The sequence below is a fragment of the Drosophila virilis genome, chromosome 4, assembly GCF_030788295.1.
Source record: "Drosophila virilis strain 15010-1051.87 chromosome 4, Dvir_AGI_RSII-ME, whole genome shotgun sequence".
NCBI lineage: Eukaryota > Metazoa > Arthropoda > Insecta > Diptera > Drosophilidae > Drosophila > Drosophila virilis.
The window spans coordinates 26,375,179-26,397,530 of NC_091546.1; the positions used below are offsets into that span (position 1 = coordinate 26,375,179).

The window sequence follows — 22,352 nt, forward strand, 5'->3', positions numbered from 1 at the left end:
ACATTTAAGCAACTCATAAATGGATGTCCGAAAAAACATAAAAACTTGTACAGCGACACACACAGACACCTGAGTTAGGCACACCCAAGTGGCAATTAAATATCACACATACGCCACATGAATTATGCATATAATTTAAAGGGAAACACAATAAGCGAAATGCAAATGGCCATAAAATTATACAATTACAAAATATTAAAACAGAATTATGGTTAATCATTATGAGCGCTTATAAAGCAAATGCCGTATAGTTATATTTATTTACATTTATATGCAAAATGTAAACACACATTTAAACGAGCCAAAGCCAAAGCTACGTCCCATCAAAGTTAACAACCCAAACGAACCAAAAACGATAACAGAGCCAAAACGAAAGTCCCAAAAGGAAAGCAAAATGTGCCGACAAAGTGGTCTGTCTATCTGTCTGTCTGTCTGGCTGGCTCTGATAATTTTCATATATCAAATAACCATATAAAAGGGGCACGTTTCCCAAACGAAATTCATTCATTTCTATGCAGAGAGCGGATCGGCCCATAAAAACTCCAACAAATTCATAGTTCGACGTTCGTTGGTTGGCTCATTCACTGACGTTGTTTATGATTATTGCAGCGAATCTAAAGAGACCTGCCAGCGATTACTGAAATGCTCTTTGAACTTTTACCGCCTCCTACTATTATGCATTTTTAATTAGTGATATAGTGTGAGGGGCAACGTGTTGATAATCATTGAATTTATCACCTGTGAACGCAACGCTACCGACCCAAGCTGAGGCCCTTTCTTGAGTCAATCAATTAGAGCAGCCACCGACTATTGATCTACCTGCTAACTACGTGTACAACAAATAACAAGTGCCTGAGGCATGTCTAGTCGATCAAATGCTGAAATCGAATCTGTAGTGAAAACCCGCGCAACCTGTCTAGGCACGCCGCTCCTTATTTGTAATGCGTTAACGAATAAGTAATGCGATTTCGAGTGGCAGTTCAAGTTTGAGTTTCAGTTTGAGTACTTTTATTTTTGTGGCATTCATTAGACGGTCGCATCATCAGCACATACATTGTTGCTGCTCAAAGTTGTTGTCAAACTGTCTGTCTGTGTGCTTGTCATATAAAGTTGTGTGTCAGCCTGTCATTTAATGTCACGTCAATCACGACAGTTCAAAACACGTCACAAGCTTTCCATGTATCAACATCATTTGGTGGTTGGTAGCTTTGGCCTAAAATGGTTTGGGTCACATGCATATAAGTATATATGCATACACATGTAGGGAAACTAAGAGGTTATTTTGACGCTTCTACTGCATGGATTGTTCCAGTCCAGGTTCGGATTTAGTCAGCAAAATATTCCATAATGACGTCGGTTCCATTGCAAAATCATAATTATTCGTCGATATTTAATTGCGGCTGTATGTTCGATATCGATGCAATTACGTACATATTAAGGAGCATATCGCAACTTTCAAATTCTTAGTTTAGTCAAAATATGTTTTGTGAAACTTATTTTATACTACTCTACTCGGTTCCGTCATATGTCCTGTTTGCAACAGAAAAACCGATCTATGCCAGTTTTATGACGATAGCTTTAACACTAAGAAACTAGTTTTTTTTTAAACAGACCTTATTTATACTTGATATTTGTTCACTTTTGTGTTACATATTTCATAACAATATTGTAATTATCTTCATAGGGGCATAATAGATGTACACTATGGACAATAAATTGAAAGGATGTGAAATTTCGATTTCAAAGAAAGAAACTGCAAACTGTTTACATTTCTGCGGAAACAGATGAAACCCGCACATGAACGGTATTTAAAATGTACGTGACATCTTCGACAATCGGGATGTCAACCATTATTTGTAAGGCATTATTAGTTTATTTGACAACTTGTATTGTCATTATCCCTTGTTAGTGGCACAGGACCTAAAGACCTGATGATACACTGCTGCTAATTTGTGTCACGCTGGCAAAAGAATCACAGAAGAAGTGCCGCAAAAATTATGAGGAAATTTTGTGACCAAAAATATTTGCAGATTTTGTTCCAGACGCATGAATGAAGCCCAGAACTTTGTTGTGAGCTCTTTTGGTAGGTAGGCGGCTCGCATACTTTGAAGCTGTGATCCTTAGGTCGAATTCGATGGAATCATGCTGTGTGCCTTCTCTTTTCACCTTGTTGACACTGTTGGACGCTCAAGGTCTGATCCTAACTATTGTTTCCAATGTGCCATTTATAAAACCGTGCGCCCTATGCATATTTCTAGGAAGCTTTCTTGATCTCGACCGATGCGGAAGTGCCATTAGCCTTGTGACAAAGCCGATTTTAAACTATAGAACAGCGCGTGGGAAATTATCGGGTGAAGCGGGTGGCAAACTTGTCTCTGTTCTCTTGACTACTAATCCGAACGGGGCATGTCCCAATACAAATTAAATGGCAAGATTAGAGATTAGAATAACATCCAGGCAATATTGATAAAGGGTGTATGTATATTTAAAAGAGAAAAGAACTGCCAACATGTCATTAAAAGGGAAAAAAGCACATCTGCAACTGGTCGGGCTGCTGTTAGGGGCTCGGCCATAGGGTTGTTGATAAATGCGCAGATAATGCGACACTTGAAATACCTTGGGGACAACCAGTCAGCCAGTCAGAGGCATTAAGGCATTGTTAAGGGATTTATGACATCAAACATGGAACTCAAACGCGGACTTTTGCGCAAGCCAAATATTTTGTGTCCAGAGTTTAATTGTTTTCACAGTTGCAACTCAAATTCTAAAATTGAATCATTGCCAAGGAAACTCAGGGAAGGTTGTCAGTCACTTCAGTACTTGAAAACCGCGCTTAAGTGCCATCATTGTGTTGTGTTTCTTTGTTTTTTTTTTTTTTTTTGGTTTTTTTCTGTAACCCCTATCATGGGAATGCTTTTGATTTGATTCCAAGTATGCATTTAAAAGGGTTTGTTGCGTTAGAGTTTTGGATGGATTTCAATGGGTTTGCCTCGACTGCTGCTTTCTTTGCGAATTTAAAGCCTTGCCAACTTGACACAATGTTGCCCCGAAAGATGTTCAACAGTGAACGTGAACAGGGGGTAACGCGGCTTTGTTGTCGCGGATGTATGAAACCCTCTTTAAAGTACCCATCATGTGCCTGATAATGCCTCAGAAGTGGGTATATATCATTAACTCGAGAGCTGCCGGCACTCGCGATTTGATTGCGTTTGCTTCTGCGTTTCTCGAGTGCTATAAAGAGTGCGGAAATTGCTTGAAAGCAAAAATGCGTTTTACTTAAACAATATATTTTTTATTTAATAGAAGTGTATTATATATGCAAACGCATTTTACTCTTTGATATTGTTAGCCTCTCGAATATGTTGCCCGCCCTTCTATTGACGCTGAGCAACTGCAAAAGTGTTTTGGCAATTGAAACAAATTACAAATATTTCTTTGATCCTTCGTTGAAGACCGATATGGTCTTAGTGACAGTCTTTTCGCTAATTTTCCATATATGCGAGTAGAATTTCCCGAAATCCCGTCTTCATTACATAAGCTAACTACAGTGAAAATGTCAGCTTGCTAGCTCTTACGGTTTACCAATCTGTAGTCAGTGAGGACGAGTTTTATATATAGTGATATATGTAAATATGTTTTCTGGTTGGATGCAATATATGTTACATAAAAGTATAAAATAAAGTAAATATTATTATTAGAGCACCGCGTGTGTATGTTCCGGTTTAATTAAGTTTCTTCGATAAGCGTATTAAGCTTTCGATGGTGTCGATATGAACGAATTCACAGATTCCTCGATGGTACCTGTAAATAACCACACCCTGTCCGATTGGGCCTGACGCAAAGGCGGACAAGTTTGCCACGTACACACACTGGGTGCAATCTTGGCCGGGCAATGGGCAACGGCAATAAATTACACATCTGCTGATGGATGTCACTTGGCGACATAATCACTGTCAGTGCAATGAGACCCCCACCGAAAGATAGACAGACAGCGAGAAAGAGGTATAGAGAGAGACAGAGATAATGGGTTAGTGTGGGGCATGAAAAGGGGATTGTCTGAAAGTACAAATATACACTGTGTGCTGGGGCAATGAAGCAGACAAGCAACTAACAAGCCTCGGCCCGGGCATTGTTTATAATTCATAAAGCAATTTTGCATGCCGGGGCCCACAGAATGCAAGCCATATGCAAATGCAGCTGACAGACTGCTCTGTTGGGATGCCCTCTCTTGGCCAGTTGGCCAGTTGGCTGGTTGGCTGGTTGGCGAGTTGGTCAGTGGCCAGGCAACTTATCACGCGGTTGGCCTCCACTCTACACGTTTGTGTTTGGTCATCATTGAACATATTGCGTGCGTGGAGTAGCCTCTGAGTCCGAGTTTGACTCAGACTCAGTCGAGTTTGAGTTGGAGTTGGAGTTGGAGTCTGTGCCACCCGGTCCACATGCCTGCCATGTCATTCATTCATTTTGCAGGCTGGCTTTCAGGCATCCATCACTTGACGTTGCTGCTGATGCTGATGCTGATGCTGCTGTTGTTCTTGCTGCTGGTGGTTGCCAGTATGTCAGTCAGTCAGTTACTACTGCTGATGCTGTTTCTCTTTCGCCAACCACACTGCGAAACAAAACCAACAAAACCTTGATTACAATATATCCTCCTGGCCAGTGCGTACCTAGACGAGGCAGTTCTTTCTCTCTTCTTCTCTCTTTCTCTCTCTCTCGCTCTTATTTCCACTCACTTTGCTGTCTCTCTGATGTTTTGAAATGCACGCGAGATTAACTCTTGCTTCTGACATTAACGAATGAGAGCCAACAGCATCTGACAGTCAAATGTCAGTTAGCTGCTGTTCTCTGACTCGGGCCGCAGCTCTACTCCTGCCTTAGCTCTGGCTCTAGCTGCAGCACTCAACAACGGACAGCCTTAGGTAGCCCCATCCACATACACATCCACATCCACATCCATATCCAAATCCACATCAACATCTATCTGGTGGAGCTGCAGCTGCAACTCTGGCCATGTCTACTGGGATTGTTGCAGTTTGTTGCGAATGCAGTTGGCAGTTGACGTCTTTGCTCATAATTTACAAATCGGCCAGCAAAACTGTCGGTACTCCCAAATTCAATTGCAACAAGCATTCATAGAAATGTTACACATGGGAAACTGACTTACGAAATACTCTTTAACAGGTTTTTACACTTTTGACAACATTTCGGATACTTGAAATTTCTAGTAGATATGATGAACCAAATGAAAGCTCTATTATCTTTTAACAAACATTTCTGAACTGTTTGAATTATGCAGCATTGGGAATCTCAGCATTAAGAATTACTTGTCATATGCAGTCTAAGGGAGCAACAACATCAACTGGCAATGGCATTTTGACTTCCTTTAGCTTAACACATTTGACCAGTGGCCTGACTTTGGCACGACTTTGACTTTGGCCCATTGACGGGTTGACGCTGACTGACTGACGTATCAGCTGCAGGCTGAAGCCAAGCCGAAAAGCAAGACAAACCAAGACCCAGACCTGATACGGCCATAGTCAGGACGAGTACCGAAACAAACAGCAAGTCCACGACCAAGACCAAGACCAAGACATAGTGGCAGCGTAATTTGAAATGAAAATTAATGACATGCAATCAATTTTCCTAGTCGTCGTTATTTGTTATTTTGATGACTTGCCTTGTACACACTCGCTCACTTCTACACTGCGCCAGGGCAGAGCAGTCTGTCTCTATCTGGAGCGTTCGCTGTCTGGCTCACTCATTTGTCAAAAGCAAAACAATTGGGAGCATGAAAATGAAATATGGCTGACAGAGAGTAGCTGCCGGTAGAAGGCGAGTGGCGAGTGGCGAGTGCCGAGTGCGGAGTGGCGAGTGCACGGAGAGTGCAGCGGGAATTCGCACCGTGTGTTAGAGGGTTACACGGGCTACTCCTAGCCGCAATATGCTTAAGTTGTGGTTATTTATTGTCTAGCATTTATAGTTCAGCTCAAGGCCCGGCTAGAGAATTGAGCTCTTCGACCTGGCAGTCGAATTTTTCATTTTTTCCAACCAATTCTTTCATTCATTATGGCTGGGGTAACGTGAAAATGAGTCGAGTTTTCGCTTGATTCGTATCGACATATTTCGCCCGCATTTTGTATTCCGGCTGTCAACACCAAAAGTTCAACCCCCTTGCCCAACTTTATCCTTCTGTTGCTCTCCCTGTCTCCGCCTCCATCTTTACCCCGCCAATTCGCTGGTTGAAGGACTGTCTGGCTGAGTGACGTGAGCTTACGTTTCCACCCCAGGCTGATTGATGTGAGCCAGCAAAAAAGTTGGCACTTGCTTTACTGTTGTCGATTACAGAGCGAGTTCTGAAAAAGTTTTGCTGTTTTTCTTGCTGTTCTGGCTGCGAAAAACACTACCCGAAATAAGTCATCGCGTGCAGCGCAGACATCAAGTCAAACTTAAGATTGATTAGTTATTGAAAACATTGAAACGATAGCTGCATGTCCAACGCAGCTGAAATACTTGTGTTTATATTACACGAGCACATATACCCTGTAAACTTACCTATGTGAGTGTTAGCTACCAAAAATCCAGTCGAAAGTATCAGACTTACAACCTAGACATGACTGAAATATATATATATACATTTGTAAACATTTTTCCAAATCATTTGTTTTTATTTTTACCAAACAATTTTTTAGAGTGTAATCTTTCGCCATATTTTCTTATCCACACAACCCAAATAAGTCATAATGATTTTTGATCGATGTGTCAGGTCCAAGGCGTCATCGAATCATTAACAAAAAACCCAACCACCCACAAGTCCCAGCACTCGTTACAGAACCTTCGCAGAGTCCCCTTGCATAATCATTTTCAATAAATAATTTTTTCCCCAGCTTTAAGCGATTATTTATTTTTTTTTGTTTGTCATAATGACAGCATGACAGGATAAATTACTGCCAAATGAATGAGGCGAAATAAGTCTTAAGCGGCGACAGAGAGAAGAAGAGAGAGAGTAAGAGAGAGAGAGAGAGGGAGACAGGCACGCCCATTTGGCGCTGGCAAAAGCCAAACATAATTTTTTGTTGTGTAATTTACCACCAACACAGAGAACTGGATAAAGGGGCGACGCCCGCATGGGTAAAATTAATAGGCATAATAATTTTTTGACAGCACACCCAAGGATAACACACTGCAGCAGGCAAGTCATCAGAGTCCGCAGTCCTTAGTCCTGCGCTGGCGTCCGTTCCTTCCTTCGATGGGGGGGCGGTAATTTTTTGTACCGAGTGACTTGACTGACAGGCAGGTTGATGATAAATGATGTCGCTGATGTTGGCTGGGGTAGAGAGCTGCCACGTCATGGAGGCAATCATTTGGACTCGTCGCTGTTGCTCTCTCACTTTAACTGACAGTCGCTCGTCAGAGTCCCAGGATGATTACTTTGATGACGTTGCCACATACAAACAAACAAATAAATAGACATATTCATATTTTGCCATATTCTCATATTTTGTGCAAGCTCATTGGCTGGTTGGGCTTATGTGAGTATATTCTTTTATTTTTCATCCTAAACTTGTATAATTAATTGATGAAATGTGCGTGCGTGCAACTCGCCTTGACAATGACCGATTGGTTTCCATTTCCATTTTCAGTTTCAGTTCTCCAGTAGATCCCTAGTCGCAGTTCTCTATGTCGACTTTGGTCATTATATTGGTAAGCTAAAAGAAAACAACAAGTAATATCGTGAGTTTGGCTAAGTGCAGGAGTACTTATGTTTAGTCATCAGGATCTAATTTATCAGACTTTTTGGGCTCATTTTCTCGCTATGATGTGTCAATTTAAAGTGTGAGAAAATTGCCTGGGCTTGTCTAGAATGATGAATGATGATGACCAAGAAAGTAAATAGTGTGCTTCTTGCAATAAATTGAAAATTATATTATTTTAAAATGCAGCTGTTCTTTGTTGTCTGAGAAACAGGAATAGCATTTCCATATTTGGTGAATGTCACACAGCAAGAAATAACCAATTATAGGAAATTCTTTTCAATTTTTAAATAAATTATATGGAAAAATGGATTGGGATGCTTGATCAAAGTAGTTTATATACATCAAATTTCGTAACAATAATTATTAAAGATTCTTGAAACCCCACTCTGAAAAGATTTCCTCTAATTTTTGATATTAGGGCAAATTCATGCATTTGTGTACCGTATATCATACTGAATTTATGACCAGATATAAATTTATAATTTATTTCGCATATATTATTTAAGTCGCAGTAAGTCGCAGTGATTAAAATATTTTTATGTGACAGTTGTCTGTTTGCAAAAGGTGTGCCTCGTCCCAAAGCCGATTTATCTGCTTTTTTATGTACTTGTAAGATATATATATGGCATTTCCCTTTTTAATCTAGCGTATTTGTTACCCATTCCGTGAATATTTGCTGAGCTAGAATCTCGTAGAATAATTCTCTACACTGTTGGGAGCAAACAAATAAACTTCAATTGTTAGCTTGCGACCCCGGAGCGAAGTTCACTTCCCTAAACTGGTTGCCACAAAGGCAGTCGGAACAATGCGCAATGCAAGCTCATAAATAAAACAATTGACTAAAAACATAAATCAAACACTTAATACAATAGTTTCCGCTTTTATTATTATGTGGTCGGATTTGAGAGCCGAGCAACTTCAGCATTGCTGCGCACTCGCATAAAATTGCCATAAATTAAAATAACAGTTAAATAAAGCATTCAGTCAGTGTGAGTGTGAGTGTGAGTGCGAGTGTGAATACGGGTACTCGCAAATTAGCATACAAACTGTCTGCAGAATAGGCCATTGAAAGCCCAGGTGAAGTCGCACGATAATGTTAATATGTAGCGCAGTTAATCATAAATGCCTGGCGACATGCAATGGGCGACATATGAACCAGCCCCGGGTCCAACTATGATGATGATGATGTACGACTTGTGACTCCTAACTGGCAACCAGTTTGCCAAAGCGCAACCATTTGGCTTTGCATGTTGCTAACTAGTTAATAATACGAGCCCAACTTCAACTACCAAAGTGGCCACCTTCATGACGCATTGCATGCCATGCATCGCTGTCGGATCTGGAATTGGTGGCAAAGTCGGAGTCAGTGGTGGGAAGCGGGAGGCGGGAAGTTAACCAAACGCAAGACCTACTGCAAAACTGTGAACTCATAGAGCTAGTCGGCCCAAACTGGTAACCAACGGAACGGCCGAGACAGCGACAGAAACAGACCAAACTAAACCAAACCACACTAACCCAAACCGAATTGAATCGAACCGTTCCGACCTCCAGGCTCTGACCCAATGAAAAAAAAAACCCCCCTTTGGCAGACATTTTTCATTTCATTATATAATTTATGACCAGCGCTTTTCGAGCACTTCGAGCCCCGGCAGCAGCAATCAGCCAAGCGTTAATCGTCGTTTGACTCGTTCGGTGTAGGCCCAACAATGGCATAACTCTAAACACGCTCGCAACCGGGTCGGGACTGGAACTGAGACTACCACTTTGTCGCATTGTCGTGTGGCTGCTACTGTTTCATTATTATTGTTATTATTATTGTAATTTGGCGACTACCAACTGCCAACTGCCAACTACCAACTCAGCAACTTGGCCAGCAGTAGGCCCAACCACGTTGACAGCGTGTCATTTCGTATCGTTTTGTTTAGTCATAGTTATACAGAGCTCTCCGGCCAGGTCCCGGCCCCGGTCTTATACCCGTTCCCGTTTCCGTTCCCGTTCTCTTTCCCGATCCCGGACTGCAGTGCACAATTTGTAGTGCCCATTTATTTCCCCTCCCCCCAACCTCATGCTTGTTGCTTGCTTGGCTTAGTTTTCTTTTTTTGCTCACTCTTTTTCTTTATGGTTATTTTTTATATGGCATATTTCATAATTAATTGTGAAATTATACACAGTCATATGCAAAAATGGTCGACAGTCATAATTTTTCTGCGCTTGTCATTTTCCATGCACTTTCTGCGAAAGGGTACTCCGAATTGTACATGAAACTTGTTACCATCTAAGCACTATCTTAAGGCAGTTCCTTATATCATAGTAACGAATTGTTATAAAAGACTGCGACGATGTTTATTTCATTGACTGCTGATTGATATAAACAACAAGTTTTCTTTGTGGACCTCAAAAAGTTTACAATGATTAAATATTAAAGATCCAGGGTCAAATCCCTTGTTGTAGATGCGAAATGTTTATTATGTTTAGTTAATAAGGGACACAGCATAAAATTATAATAAATTTAATATAAATACATATATTATTTACATAGTTGACAGAGTATCTAAGCTTCGAGAACTTTGGTAACTCAATTTTTGGTCTTATTTATTCAGCACGGTGTCGGCATTGCCTTTCATTTATTTTCGCGCTTATTTGAATACGAGTTTACTGCCATGCTGCATAACTAATCAGTTCAGAATAATGTAGAGCTCTCACAATTCATACAAATTAATTGGTTTCGGTGCCATTCAATGTGTCGTGTCTGGGGCCAATGACAACAGCAATGCTGGCACCAACAGCAATGGTAGCAGCCACAGTACTTGCAACCACAACAACAACATTAACAACACCAAGAACAACAACGATGGCAACGGCAACGGCAACTAATGGAAACGGAAGGAACTACTTGCGGACAACGTCGTTCGACAAGTTGAGTTTAGAGCGCGGGTATACATAAGTGAAAATCATGGCAATGCAAGTCGGAAGCACTCTCAACACCTGCTAAAAACTTGGGGAATGCATGACGTCAGTTACTTAACTTAAATTGAGCGGAAGGAGAACTCTTGAAGCAGGGAGTGAATGTTAGAGACTAGGACGGTAACGTGTCAGCTGTCAATTTGTATTTGATATTCTGCATGGCCCCCACAAATCACAACAACTAAATGGCAATTGACAGTAACAAGTGCACGGCACAGAAATATTCCCGATCCACAGCCATCACCCCAGTTTTGGGGTCGTGCCCTGCAATTGAACTGTGTGTGGCCGGATCAATTGAGGAGGCATTGAAGTTTATTCGATTCTCTGTGCTGTGCTAAACTTCCGTGTCAAGACACTTTATTTGTCTTATTTATTTATGGTTATGTTGTCCCAATGTTCGCCCCCTCAGCACGCATTCCCAAATTAGGCACACGTCCGCTCGGGAGAGGCTTCGTCTAGCGCTCCCGCATCCATTTGCCGCACAGCTGTGCCTAATTTATTTCACTGGACGTGCCCCCGTTTCGCTCATGCGCCATCCTCGGCCCAACATCAGCCTCTCAATTCACAGTCGGAGATTTATTTCATTCTAAAGCACATTAAAATTTTACAAATTGCTTAAATCAAATAAATGGCTGCGTTTATGGTGATAAATTGGCTAAGACATCGATGTGAAAGTTTTAATTCAAGTGCGGTCTCACAAGAGACTCTTTGCCTTATTGTTGATGAAATATGAAATAAATTTCATAGAAGAATCAATCGATATATGTGTGGAAGTCCCTTAAAGATTAAGAAACGTCTGTAACGGACTTTCACAAAGATCCTTGCAATTGGTTTAAGATGGTTTTATCAATTCAACTTTGACGTGCACTTTTCTTAAATAAGAAAACTACGTTAAAAATGTCAGCTTCCAAGCAATTAGTCAATGAATTGGGACATTAGTAAGTATTTAGTAAGTGTAACCAATAATTATAGTCAAACGGACCTTGGGCCCAAATATGTATTTGCAAGGAATTCTTAGGATGGCTTAAATTTTAGGTAGCAAATTAATTTTGTGTATAGTCTGCTAAATAACGGTGTTTCATTAGTCCTTGATAACGACATATGAAAGTTAAAAGATGAAGAATTATTTATTGAACAGCCGTTGAGTTTGCACATGACCCATCTTCGAGACTCTTGTTAGTCCTGCATACCCGTTGGGTAAACGACATTAATTGTTATTTTAATATTTATGACAGCAAATAAATTCTGCGTCTGTCAGTTGTGAAAAGCGGCTAAATAATTCCAAAGGGTAGACTTTTTCAGTACCCAAATTTCATAGTTCATTATCAAATTTGTTGCGTTTGGGCTTGGGTACTTATCAGAGAGTGCTCGAACAACCCTTGTGAGGTGCAAGTTTAAGTGCGGGCCAGTTCTCAGTTGCCGGTTGCCAGTTGCCGGTTGCCGGTTGCCGTTTACCAGTTGTCAGTTCCCATGATGTTGATATGTGGAGTTCCGCTGACTTATTTATAAGCCTTTTATTGGAGTGGGTTCTTTAATGTTTTCGTTGCATTCTTTACGTACATCAGCGTATGCTTTGCCTTAACCGAAAACCGCATTCAACTCTTTTTATCTGGCTTTTGTCTCTCCTCTCCCCCCTCGGTCGGGGCATAATTAATGCTGTCATCTTGTGCATATTTAACTCAATTACTTCCGCGCTTCCACTGGAAGTGAACGTATCAGTGATAGGGGCCCATCATGTCGGGGCCTTATTCATTTTGTTACTTTATGTGATAGTTCAGGTCTCGCGGCTGCTTCTTGAGTGCTCGTGGCTCATTAAAAGAAATTGTTTTATTTGCGAAATTTACATACAAAGTATTATGGTGGCCATGTTTCCAGATGTAGGGTCATTAGGCTGCCCTATTCGTTATTCAAAAGAAGTCAGTTGTGTGCGGCTCCGAAGCTTTGCAGAGCATCCATCGTCACTTTACAATGGTTGATGCTTATCGTACGTGTAAATTGAAACAACAAAATGTCTGAAACGGGTTCGAGGTTGGAAAAACTGATAAACTATAATGCATTACCTATTCGGAGCTTAAATCGAATTACTATACCTTTCTATACAAAATAAGTGTGTTATTTCGATCTAAGAATGGGAATAGAACAAGTTCACATTAGTATTTGAGTATTAAGTCTAGCTTATCTATCCTGATCGTCCATTTTACAATCATTTATACTGATTACATTTTGTTTTCATGTATTACAGCCCAAGTAATAGATTTTATTAGAGTGTAATAGTAGCACACAAATTGGTTCTTAAAACATATATCAGCGATTAGGAGGGGCTGCTTAGACTCGACACACGTAATATTATTGACTGCAGTCTTTTGAATGTGTGAATTTATATTCTTTTTATGATATCTGAGTAATCTAGAATAATGCCGCAAATGTCAAATGTCTCTGAGTAAGAGACTGCGAAAACAATGCGCACATTAATGAAAAATCAAGATAGCAATTTTTAAAAATGTGACAAAAAAAAAAAAGAAACCGTCAGAAACAGCAGCAGCAGCAGCAAGCAATACAACCACCGGCAAAAGAATAGAGCGGGGAATCAAAAGAATAAACCAAGAAACAACAGCAGTTGACAACTGTCAGTGTCAGGGAGCTGCCAGTGCCACTGTCACTGTTGCTTCTTGCTGTCTTTTGTTTCCACTTTCCTCTCTCCTTGCTATTGTGCTCTGAGAACCGAAGGGTCCATTAGATAATCTATGCGGCTTGTCTTACTGCTGGATTATATTTATGTCTGTATTATTTAGTATAAATAGTGCTTGACACCTTATTCCTATTTATGTGTGGAAGATCCAGTACGTGTAATCTTTTTAGGCGTCGTGTGTCCATACTACTATCTAGGATATCCAAAGCAAAGTTAAATACTTAAACAATCGTATTATATCCTTACTTGCTAAGCAATAAGTTTATTGTACTAAAAATAAACACTCTTAATAAGGAAGAGAACCAATCGAAGGACTTCGAAGAGCATTAAAAGTTCGTCAACAGCTCAACTGAATTTGGACTCTGGTGTTTTGTACAGTTTTCAGTGTTTGCTGTTGACATTAGCAGAAGCTTAGTCCTTGCTGTCTGTGCTGTCAAAAGTGTCCTGTCAGTTGCTGCGTCACTTGCAACTGTTCAGTGCCACAAAAGACTAGTAAAAGTCGTTTCGCCAGTTTTGCGTAGGGGCTGAGCCCCGCTCCGCACTGAACAGCTGAACCTGTGGCATGACATTTTATGATTGCATTTGCTGGATGCGAACAAGCCAGTGGCTGGCTTGTTGTTCGTTGGGTCACTTTATAAATGTAAATGACGAGCGCCCATAAATAAAATTAACCCAAATTAAACACAGGCAATTAATTACAGCTGCCGGGCAGCCAGATTTAACAGCAAATTAACACCACAGAATGTGATGGACGACGGCCGGACTGACGGCTGCCGTTCAGTTCAGTTGGTTCAGTCGGTTCCGTCGGAAACACCACCAAAAAGCGAACGTTAGACGAGCCTGACAGTTTAACTGACCATTAATTTGCATTTTAATGGTACGACAAGGCATCATGCGACAAATTCTTAGACCTTAAGAGATGTTTTCTCAGCAGCACCAACAACAAGACTATCTCACACACCATGTGGCATGGCAAAAAGCATTCGGGCAGCATTTGCATATTTTTGACATATTTTCTACAAATTTCGGGGCAGCTTGACCATTGGTCTTGGCTCTTGTCTCGGGCTGGGAGGGTACCAATTTTAACTTTATGCCACAAAATGTTCACAGTTGATTTATACATGGTTACGTGTGTGTGTGTGTTTTTGCTTTGTGGGCCAGCCTAAATAATGCATATACGGATATGAAAATGTTTTTTTTCATGTTTTATCGCACATTTTTCTTCATTTTGTGGGTCTTTGCCGTTTACAGCACATTAAAATTTACTTGAACGCTCGTAAATTTCGCAATTTTCCTGGCAAAAATAAAAGTAATAATCGTAAAAATCATGATGAAACAGATTTTTACCAGCTTTCTTTTTCACATTCATTTGATTGTGTTTTTATAATGCACAAACAGTATTTCCTCTTGTAATTGCAGAACATATTTTTTGCCTAAGCACTTCTTAGTAATCTTTTATATTACGCTCAAAACTTCTAGTTCATTTAACATTAAGTGCATAAAAAGTGCATATGCAGTTGTCTAATAGATTTTCACTCCAACCAAATCTTATCAACAAGAACATAGACCTAAAGTATATAATCATATAATATCGATTAAAATTCTCAAAAAATCTACATCAAAAATTTAATTTGATTTGATTACTCTACATAATAAAAGACAAATTTCGTTTTCTAGTACGAAGGAAAATATTTTCAGCCGCATAATTTATTATCAATTTATTATCAGCATTTTCCAAAGCAACTTCGTGTAAATTCGCTTCTGTCAGACTGGTGTTATTTTCAACATCTACTTATATCAATTTAGATAAAGTAATAATTAAACAATAATTAAACAAGCAACAGCTCCATTCTCGCCGTACTAAAATAAATAATGCAAAGAGTTAAATAGGTACTAAAATAGTTCGCAAAATTCAAGCCAACTTCAAACATTAATATGAGAGCTTTGATAATAAAATCAAAACAAATGAAAAGTGATAAATATTTGTTTTGTGACATTAGTTTTTGAATTCCATTATATATGGTTTTATGTTCATCCCACAATCGAATGCTTGTCTAATTTTTAAAATAGTGCTGATAGTCTAAGACCATAAAACAAATGTAGTTAAAAATTCCAAGGTATTTTTAAAGCTCTCAAACATTTTTAGCATTTATCAATTGGCTTAAGTCTGCTTTATTTATTTATGCACATATTTTAAATATTTTAGACCATATAAATTTGTTGTATCTCAGTAGATTTCGTTTCACATTTTACGGCACTTATCCCAATGGAACATAAGTTCCAGCGGACCCCAATGCATCTGGTTTGCAACATCATAAAGTTCATCCCTGCAGCTCTCGCTAGGACATCACTCCCCCAGAAGGACACATAAATTGCGCTTTTAATAGCATCCGCCTGTCATTGCAATCTAAATAAATTGTTATATTTATTTACGACAAAATGTCCACACAGCGTTGACTGTTGTCTGAAGAGGAGAGCACGGGGCGTGTGTGGCTAGAAAATATGAAAATTAACTGCCGACTAAAGCCAAATCCCGCCACATATATCCCACACACCCCACACACACACCACACACACACACACACACACCCACACGCACACCCACACGCACATATCCCCTCACTATCCGGGCAAAACAATTGCGCCACATTTCCCACATGTGTGTTTGTGTGCGTGTATGTGTAATTTTCACTTCATGTTTGGCCACAAAAGCGCAGAAACTGCCATAAAATGCACACAGCGCTCACAGCCAACGACGAGTCCTGGCCAGAGGAGCAGCCGGCGACGCTTGCGACGACCCCGAACAATAAGGTGAACGGGGGCACTAAATGCCACTAAATGAATTTATTTGCCAGAGTAGCCCCAACAACAACAACGACAATAGCAATCTGAACGGGAACATTTTGAGAGTAAATAAAGCCCAAATGAGATTTATGCAACATGACCGACAACGACCAAGTGCTGAAGTTGCCCCAAGCCACACGCCGAACCGCCCCCCTGCCCAACCCATCTATTCCGTATGCAGGTTAGTTTGTTAGTTTTAGTGGGCACCCACTTTGTGGGCATTGCGGAGTGGATGGCCATCACCGGACCGGCTCTCAGACACTACTTTTTGGACCGTGTGCGTGCCTTTTAACCGAACTAATTTTTAGGAAACAAAAAGAAGAGAGCAAACAATGTTCGGACACTCACAAAAACAACGTCCTTCTTCGTGGTGATCCTGGTTCTGGTTCTGGTTTTGGTTCTGGTTCTACTTCCGTGTGTCCGGCCATTTATTCTGCACAAAATTGTCACATAAATTTCACAGCGTCCGAGACATGTCGTGCGTTCTTCATTTTGTATTTTATGATATTTTTCCTAACTGGTTAAAGAGAAATTTATGGTTCAGAAGCCAAGCAAACGCAGACAGCTTATCTATTTGTTATATGCCCCAGCCATATGGCCGGCTATGAATCGTGTTTATTTAGACAAAAAAAAAAAAAAAAAACTGATTTTGAAATTAGTAATCGGAGCCCATCAATTTATTAAGCGTTCCATTTATTTTTAGTAAGACTTTTCAACATTATATTACATACTATTAGCTTGCATTGCCTGGACTTTTTTTTTTGTATTTTACCTTTTAATAAGGTTCTTCCATTTTCCGGTTGTGGATTGCTTTCAATGAATTTGTGTTTAGTAAGTCAACCAGGACTAACTATTTAATAAACTTATTAAGCTAAGCAATGCGAAACTGATCACATATGTTTAACTATAGCTATAGCTAATATATTGTCGAAAAACCAAGCACATGAGAAAATCTGCCTTGTTTCTACTAGAAATGTATTTACGGCATCAATTCTGTTGGTATTTATATTTATATTGATAAAGTGAAAAGCGTTTAATCTTAAATGAAAACTAAGAATATGCAATTACCAAATTTTTGTTAACCTGTGACTCAGGGTTGCCATGCGGAAAACAAGCTGTGTGTGTAAGAACACAGAACGACATTTAGCTGTAGGGCGCATTATTTTTCAACTGGGCGCAACGATAACAGGAAGTCCGACCCTTTTCTGTGTTTTTTATTTGAAATTGACTGATTACACACAAAACAGCCAAATATTCGAAATTTGTACGTAATTCGAGACTTTCAAAAGTTTCTTGTGGCGATTGTGCTAGTCTCCTTCGCCGAGAGCGAAAATTACCCCTTTTCCAACAAATTGTGACAGACGGGGTCTCCCTTTTCAAATGTGTTACATTCGCTCCCTAAAATGGAATTGCTAATTAACCAGTGATATTTTAGGGTTATGAAGAAGTGTGAGAAAAATGAGACCAAGCCAATGTCTACTCTAGTGTCGGCTGCTGTGTTTCTAACTATTCTGTTTACAAAGTCTATTAAACCATAAGATATGTTCCAGTCCAGATGTAAAATATGCATTTGAACCAGCAACTTCACCCACCGAATCCTTGACACCAATTTACACCAAGATAGAGTTGTTTTTCCGAAAGGTGTAAAACATCTCTAAAATAAATTTGAACAAAGCTCAATGAAATTGAGTTGGAGCCCAATCGGACAGAGCGTGCACCTTTATCACATATGATAACTACATTTAACACTTCTGGCCTGGGCTGTGGGTTAATGACCAATCAGTTGGTCAGTCATGACAAGCGCTTGAATATATAAACTTCTTAACTGTTTATCAAAGTCTAGTCTAAGGACAATTGCCAGAATCAATAGTCCCCTAAGCAAGTTATCACATTAGCCTCACCTCACAGACTTATACGGTCCACAAAACGCTGCCCTTAAAACCTGTTCATGTAGTTCAGTGACATTACTTCTGCTTAGTTTAGCAAAATGACGCCCCGTTCCAAAGGTCGCTTCTTGCTGGAGTAAAGTGAAAGCATCGTTTTCATTTCATTTAAAATGCTGTCAGCACGTAACCCTGGGCCAAGACTCACGGGGCTCTCTCCCGTTCTCTCTATCTCTCAATGTCTTCATGTCCTTTTTTATGGCAATTTCAACGCGTCATTGAGTGTGCCGCGGCGCGTAGTCATCAGCCCGTAGAAGGGAATCGAATATACTAGAGTAGAGTAGAGTAGAGTGGAGTAAAGTAAAGTAGAGTGGAGTGGAGTGGAGTGGAGTAAAGTGGAATGGAGTGGAAGTGCTGCCAACCATTCAGGCTGAAAATGAAGACGCGTAGAAGAGAAAGACGGCGACGCGGTAGTCTTGAGTGTGAGGTGTGCGTTTATAATCAAATTAGAAGCGAAGCGTGAGATCAAAGAGACAGCGGCGGCGGAGAGGAGAGGAGACGACCACGGCGACAGCGACGTCGTTCATTTAACCCGGCGTGAGCAAATGGTGAAAAATAGGCGCGACATAATGCCCGAAATGTCGAAAACACAAGCTGCCACAAATTTAAAATATGACGAGGGGCTGTATAGCTTGACAACTTGAAGTGGAAATGACTGCGCGGCCTGAAGAAGACGTCTCATTAATGACAACAAGGAGCCTGCGCCTGGGTCCAGATCCAAGACCGCGTCCACGACCACGACCACGACCACATCGTAAAAGAAAAGGTGTATTAAACACTCAGCTCAACTCAAACTTCGAGCTCTGGCCGGGACTGGGTCTGCGACTGGGGATGCGGCTGTCAATTCAAGTTTTTGTTGAATTGTTTTGCTCAAGTGGTTACTGCTTGCTGGTTGTCGACTCTCTAACCACTTCCTCGAAGGATCATAGCGCTGCCATATAATTGAAAACGAGAAGAAGGTACCACAAAATTGCTCTCGACGTTGCCTGACATTTAAAGTTGATTATGAGTGCCGCCCAACGTTGGGCCAGGGGGATGGATGCTGCCCGTATATGCTGATGGTGATGATGATGCTGGAATGATTTTCGTGCTGATGTTGCTGACGACAGGTTAAATGTTTTCATTATGAATCGCTGAGCTGAGCTGCCGGCAGTTTTTCTATAATTGGAGCTGCATTCAAGTGTCCTCCAGTGTTGTTCCAGCCGTTCTTGCCGTTCTTCTTGTTGTTGCAGAAAACTAAATTGAGTTCTAGGTAGTCAGAAGTCAGCAAAGTTTCCAGTCACAGGCACGAGTTCTCAAGTGATGGCCTTTAGGTCGACTGTCAGTTTTTCAAATTCATACCAGAAGCACAACAATTTTTTAGAGTTTCCTTTAATGTTCGCATTAAGTCAAGCACGTGAATCAATTGTAAGCCGGCAAATATTTAAGACCGTTTGAATATAAAGTTCTTCATCAAACCCCAAACAACAATTAATTATTACTGTGAACGAAACTTTAAAGGAACCACTTGTTTGGAGAACCGCCAATCCAAACCATATATTTGTTTAAATGTTTTAATTATAAAGACTGCAACTCTTGATGAACTGTATCAAATTTAACTTTAATATAGTTGCCAATTGCCAATTGTTAAGCTAAAATTAGATTGTTTCTTTAAAATTTGGAAAATACATGACAAGGCGTAGACTCTTTCCCAGGATTATCTTCAGAAGGAATAAAATAAACAGTGAAAAGGAGATTTTTCATGATTATGGCAAAAATAATATATTTTATAGCTTCAAGCAAAAAAAAGGCAGTTATTCTTCTCAACCTAACCATTTATCCAATTGAAAGCTGCGAGATGCGTCTACAAAAGCCATTTAATTTAGTTAGTTGTAAAAACATCGACCGACAGACAGTGCGAGGTATTAAAAATTCAGCTGTGATTTATGAAACATCAAAGAGAGCCGGCTCTAAACGGTGCCTGGGTCTAAGGCAAATACGTTCTTCTTCGTCCACGTGACGATAAGCGGCACATCAATAAATTAACACAAAAAGCGAATGAGCACTGGCCAACGGAACGGGAGAATGGAGAGTAGAGTGCCGGGTTCAGTAGAGTCGTAAAGGACCCTTTAAAAAACAAACATGCCATGCATAACTGATGAGTCCTCCTCGTATTTATATTTACTCGCATGCGTACTTATCCATACTATCCAAACTACTCGGGCAACCCGTGCAGCGCACATCAAAAACAGCAAAAACCCTAACAACGTGCAATAAAAACTAAATTATATCCTTTCACGTTCAAGTGGCTGAGTCGACGTCGCCGACGCGGCGTGCTTGAGAAGCGAATCAACAATGCCGCCGAGCAGGAGGCAGCAACATGTTGTCCAGGAACTGACACAGCAGCAGACAGACACAGAGACAGACTGACAGACAGACAGACAGACAGACAGACGGACATCCCGGACAGACCGACCCACGCACTATTTAATTTAGTACAAAATTATTATGCGCAACATTAGCACTCGGCCGGTTTGGACTGGGATCTTGAATGCGTCTGGCATCGGGATGAGAGAACGCGAGCGAGGCGTGAGGTGCCTCAAATGAAGTGTGAATTCTGCTGTCAGCCTGTCATTTCAACGGAGCGCACAAGAACAGAGGCAGAAGTGCCGCCTTGCTGCGGGTTCATGTGTTCCTTGGGTTCCTTCCATATTATGTTTTTTTCTTTTTTTTTTCAAGTACCACGCAGTTGTTATGGCTCGGAAGTTTGTTCTTCTAAGTTTGGTTGCTGGGACGCCTTGCCGAGCTATAGCTCACATATGTACTAAATTATGTATCCGACGTAGGACCAGAGCCGCTGTAAAATATGCTAAATTCTATAGGGCCGCAATTGATTTTTGCTTTGCTCAATTTTCAAATGGTAAATCCAAATTTCGTTAGAATTCATTTTGTATTCAATGATATATACGATAATAAATGCAATATAGCTAATACATATGTAATTAAATTAAACGTACTGTACGTTGCAAAGATAAGCCGTCCAATTTGTACAGGGTATCTAATAGCTGAGCTTTGCTTGGAGCTTTGAATTTTCGGTATAACGGGGCAGGTATTCAAGCAAATATCCTTTAGCTTTTGTAAGCTCCTGAAAATGTTCAAAAAAGTATTTTGATATCGTCTTATATCGATGAAAAAGACTTGTTTGGCGCAATTACCATTACCATGGGGGATCGACCCGAATATTGAAGAATAAATGATATTTATGGGCTCAGAGATACTACCTTCTGCCTGTTACATACATTTCACAAAGACAGTATACGCTCTTTACCCATTTTCAATGGGATAAAACAATATTTCTAAGTTAATTATTTTAATTATTAATTATTTATTATTGGTAGTTGCAAAAGATTGCAATTTTTGTAACATTTCACGTAAATACGTTGTTATTTTTGTTCACATTTTACTATTTCTGCCTAATATTTCCCAAACTAATTTGAGAGACACAAAATCGACACAGCCGCCCGTGGAAATCGCAATCAACAACTGTCACGGCAAAACAGGCAAATAAATGACGCGTGACAAGGCCAGGACGAGGCGGCGACTCGACTCGCTCAGACGACAAGAAGGGTAATTGCAGAGAGAGAGGCGAGAGAGAGAGATAGAGAGAGAGGGAGGGAGGGAGAGACAGCATGTTGCCTCAAGAGACTTTGATAAATGCGTCATAAAATGAGCAATTATCACGTGCGACGGTGAGGCAGCTGAGCTGAACTGAACTTGGAGGACAATTAAAAAGCAAACACAGACCGTCAATAAAATTATTTGTCAAAATGTCAGTGAGTGTGTGTCAGCCAGGAGGGGAGTGAACCGAAGATGCAGCACATGGACATACGCAGAAGTGTCAACTCTGGTGGCAGCGAAATTAATGAGTACCATAAATCAAGGACAATGCCTGCCCGCCTCTGTGTCAGCCTGCCTCTCTCGGGCAGCCTGCCAGCCATGTAGTCCTTGATTGACCGCATTCGCCAGTTGTTGTTTCTGCACAATGCCATCGAGAGTGACAAAGTATTTTAGAATCCTTTGTGGCAAGAATTAGCGACGCCGTCAAGCAAATCAATAAACATGCGACTATCCGGATTCCGGGCCATAAAATTGTTAGGCCCAAGCAGGGCAAGGCTACGC

The 22,352-nt window shown here is 40.5% G+C and overlaps 1 protein-coding gene and 1 long non-coding RNA gene across 3 annotated transcripts in view; one reads left to right on the forward strand and one right to left on the reverse strand.

The window, feature by feature from the left end:
* Nucleotides 1–22,352, forward strand: part of noc (no ocelli) — a 142,445-nt gene that overhangs the window by 112,699 nt on the left and 7,394 nt on the right. The window lies entirely within an intron of this gene.
* LOC116651450 (uncharacterized) lies at nucleotides 6,699–21,718 on the reverse strand. The gene is made up of 3 exons (XR_004304447.2): nucleotides 21,389–21,718; nucleotides 21,191–21,318; nucleotides 6,699–7,706 (listed from the first exon to the last, which is right to left on the reverse strand). It is a non-coding gene; the product is annotated as an uncharacterized lncRNA (long non-coding RNA).